Below are 4,435 nucleotides of genomic sequence, written 5' to 3' on the forward strand. Positions count from 1 at the left end.
CACATAGACAGTGAATTGTTTTTAGATTCTATACAGTTAAGTCTATCCACTAACTATTGATACTTGTCATCCTCTTGGATAACTTTCACCATGTCAGGTTTCTGTCCATATGTGAAATGTTCAACCAGCCACTGACAAGAGTTCAACGTCATGTTTTCAATTATTTCATACGCATCCTCGTATGTTCTGTTTATAAGGGCTCCTTCTACTTCTCCGCCTAGTCCTAATCTTACATTCGCATTCAACCCATTATAAAACACCTGTAATCGCATCCACTCGGGGAATCCGTGGTTTGGGCACTTCTGAATCAACGTTTTAAACCGTTCCCAAGCTTCATAAAAAATTTCTCTTTCCATCTATCTAAAGACAACAATTTCTCTTCTAAGTTGAAGCACTTTACTCATGGGGAAGAACTTCTATAAAAACTTCCCAACAAGCTCATCCTATGTCATGTAACAACCCGTTTTTAGACAAATTAAAATAGTGGTTTTGGGACCATAAATTTGATGTTAAAATATTTATTTTATTATTATTTTAATGTTCACAGTATGATATTGTGTTGGTGTGAAAATTTCGTGAAGTAATTTTATCATTTAAATGGTCAATTTGAGAAAAAAGACTTAATCACGTAAACTGCAAAACTTGGATTCTTATATTTAAAGGTATTAAATAGCTATGGATTATTAAAGTAGAGGTCCTTATGTTGTAATTAGACCATAAATAGTATGAATGGACATATATGGACATTTAATGGATGTTTTAAATGGTTTTTCATTAAGGTTAAAATGGTAATTAGCATAATTATTATATGTTAAATAAAACAAAAGCCAAATCAGCCTTATATTCATCTTCCTAATCGAAAATTATGGCTTAGAAAAGCCATAAAAATTTCTTGAAGATTCGGCACACTCAAAGCTTGATTAAGATCAAGAAAAGCGGAATACGGACTTGGATCGGGGAAAAGATAAAGTTATCAACTAATTAACTCGATTCATTATTTTAGCATCTGAGTTAAGTTCGTATGTATTAAGCATTGTAATAATTATGCTTTAGTGCCTTGATATTACATAAATTGTATATACGGGACTACAGATATGTTCGATGACAAATCAGTTATTTGTGGCACTTAATGTCGTTACGACATAGCTTCGGCTATATATGGAATTTAGTGTGTGATACGACATAGCTTCGGCTATATATGGAAATTAGTGTGCGATTTGACATAGCTTCGGCTATATATATGGAACTTAGTGTGCGATTTGAGATAGCTTCGGCTATATGCGGCACTTAGTGTGCGAGATATCGAGTGTGGCATTTAGTGTACAAGATATTGAGTATGACACTTAGTGTGCAAGGCATTGAGTATTCAATGACATTCCATATATGTATGAACTTGTTATGGATTGGTACAGTTATGTACATGTATATTATGAGCTTAAAATCGAAAAAGTTATAAAGCTTATAAGCTTATGTTTAAGCAAATAAAAGGGTTTGTCAGTAATCATAAAGTAAATGATAATATGATTAGATTGATGAATGTTGTATTTGTGGTTAGTTAAGTTTATATCTTACGAGCTTACTAAGCTTATTAGCTTACTTTGTGTATTTTCCCATGTTTTATGGTGATATCAAAGCTAGCTCGGATTCGAGGATCGTCAGAGACTTCATTGTACTATCGAACATCTATTTTGGTACTTTTGAAGTTATTCATATATTGTATATGGCATGTATAGGCTTGAGTCATTTTGGTATGCTTGATGGATATGTATTTTGGCCATTTGAGTTGGCATAAGATGATGAATATGATGATGTTTATATATATGCAAATGGTTTTAATTTGAGTTTGGTAATTAACCTATAATGAGTGATTGAGGTTGAATGAATAATGCATGTTTGGAATGGTTTAACTAAATGATATATATATATATATGTGAATTATGTATGGTAATGCAAGTTGAATTGATAGGTAATAGAATAGGTAAATGCATTGAATTGAGTATTGAATTGGTTGAAATGGATATAGTATGATTTTGTATTGGTTGATGACTTTTGGTTGCATATTTATGTCTTGAAATGGTATCAATTGGGTTTGTAGAATTATGTGCAAAATGGATGGCAAAATGGCTTGGTAAAATGGCCTATTTTTATCTACATGGGCAGAGACACGGGGGTGTGTCTTAGCTGTATATGACACACATTCATGTTGCACGGCTGTGTGTTCCCTAGTGTTGAAATTAAATTGAAGTCAGTATTCTCCACACGGTCTCACACACGGGCGTGTGACTGGCCGTGTGGTACAATTCAGTATACCCCCTTAATTAGCACACGACCTAGCATACGGACGTGTGACTTGGCCGTGTTGCATAAACCCTACAGGTTTGGCACGGCTTAGTAAATGACCTAGTACACGGGCATGTGTAGCCACTTTGAAGGGCACACGGGCTAGACACACGGGCGTATGGTTGGCCATGTGACCCAAGTCAGTATATATGCCCTGTTTTCACACGGCCAGAGACACAGGCGTGTTTGGAGTCGTGTGAGGCACACGGCCTGTTCACACGGGCTTATGACCCCTGTATGTTTGAAATTTTTCTAAGTTTCCAAAATTTTTGTATGTCATCGATTTAGTCCCGTTTTATTTTTTTAAAAGTATGTTTAAGGCCTTGTAGGCTCGTTTGAGGGACACTATAATTGGTTGTGATTAAATTGTATTTGAATTGATGAATTATACATGAAATGTCTTTTTAAAAGTGTTGTAAGTCTAGTAATGCTCCGTAACCCTATTCCGGAGATGAATACGGGTGAGGGGTGTTACATGTCATGATAGATCCTGGTGCCTGCGAGTCTAACTAAGAAAAGGTGTTAACAATCAAAGAAAAGAGGAAAAATCGATGATGAATAGTGTCATAATTGACCTTGTTGTACTTGAAAGTATCACAAAGTTGGAGAAACCATTTTAAGTGTTGATTCGATTCCTCAGTCATTGTACCCCAAAATTGCAAATTATTTAGGATCACCGGAATCACCGTTGGTTTGATCCCATAATTATTTGCCAAAATAGTCAGCCTCGTTATGCTCTCTTGAATCATGTCCAGACTCGATAATGTGTAATCTCTTAAAGTTCTCTCGTTACGAGCCATATGTAAATTTGCGGATAACTGTTGTGGTGCTGGTTGATTTCCTAAAGTGTTATCGTTAGTGTTATCGTACAGCAAATTATCGCATAGTACTTTTCCTACAGTAGGTAATGGTGGATCTTGCATCTGTTAGTGTCGACCATTTCTCCTAATTATTCTCTCTAGATCTGTAACTGGCTTTATAGGTGTTCCCCTACTACTAGTCATACACTAATCCAAGAAAGAGAAGATTAATAACAATAAAAATTAAAAATCGTATCTGCAACCTAAAAATTTCCTAATTATTCTGTGAAGTGCAAAAAATTAAAATCAAACTAGTGATGTTGCCTTCCCAAAAACGGTGCCAAAAACTTGACCGCCTTCAGACGTACTAACATCCAGAGTGTGAATATTGCAGTAAAAGATATATATACGAGGTGGTATCTACAAGTATATGGGTCTAGTTGTAATATAGTTACAATGGAGTAGCTGAGTACTCTGAGAATCATACCCAATGGAGGCTAATTCTAGATCAATTTTAACCTAAACATTGAAAGATCTAATTAGTACTCTAAATCAGCTATAGTATGGAAGCAAAAATAAAAGGATTTTTTAAGATATAATAGTAAAATAACATAAAGAAATAAAATTAAAAAGATTAAAAAGAAGAATAAATCAAATCTGATTATGGGTGATTAGCTCGCTTCAGTAATCCTCATCAACTGTCGCTTCAGGTTCCTCGTCAATTAATTAGTCACTATCCGAGCAGGATCTTCTAATCTTTTACTCAAATAATGAGTCGGCAAAGACTACTTATTTTCTAACATCACAGTCTAGACCAGTTTGGAGTGAAGGTGTTCACGGATAGACCATACCAATTTTGGGTTCATTCCCACATTGATAACTTTCTAGGGTTGTCAAGCCTAGGGTTTTAGGTTCTTTCTTTCCCAAGTAGCTGATCCGTTGAGTAACCCTACAAAACAGTTAAAGGATCATACCTCCACTCACTAATCCCCCATAGAATGATTAGTTCCTCATATAATAAAAATTTCTTATAATTTGGAATAAATAAATAATAAAACTATAAAATGTAATAAATACAATATTGTGCTCATATAAAATCAAAATTAAGCCTTAAAATCAAACTCAATATGATTTAAACTTAAATTAAAGCCTAAACCTCATAATTTCCTATAATAATTTTGTCCAAAAATTTTGGTCGCAAAATCTTTACTAAAATGATCATAACTTGAGCTCTTAAATTTGAAATTGAATGAATCAAAGTGGGTTTTGAAGCTAAGAGACAACTCTTTGAACTC

The 4,435-nt window shown here is 34.3% G+C and overlaps 1 non-coding gene across 1 annotated transcript; it reads left to right on the forward strand.

Annotated features, from left to right (window-relative positions):
* Positions 1 to 282: 282 nt before the first annotated feature.
* On the forward strand, positions 283 to 389 carry LOC128282465 (small nucleolar RNA R71). Its single transcript, XR_008272742.1, has one exon. It is a non-coding gene; the product is annotated as a small nucleolar RNA R71 (small nucleolar RNA).
* Positions 390 to 4,435: the final 4,046 nt, after the last annotated feature.

This window comes from Gossypium arboreum, chromosome 1 (assembly GCF_025698485.1).
Source record: "Gossypium arboreum isolate Shixiya-1 chromosome 1, ASM2569848v2, whole genome shotgun sequence".
Lineage (NCBI taxonomy): Eukaryota > Viridiplantae > Streptophyta > Magnoliopsida > Malvales > Malvaceae > Gossypium > Gossypium arboreum.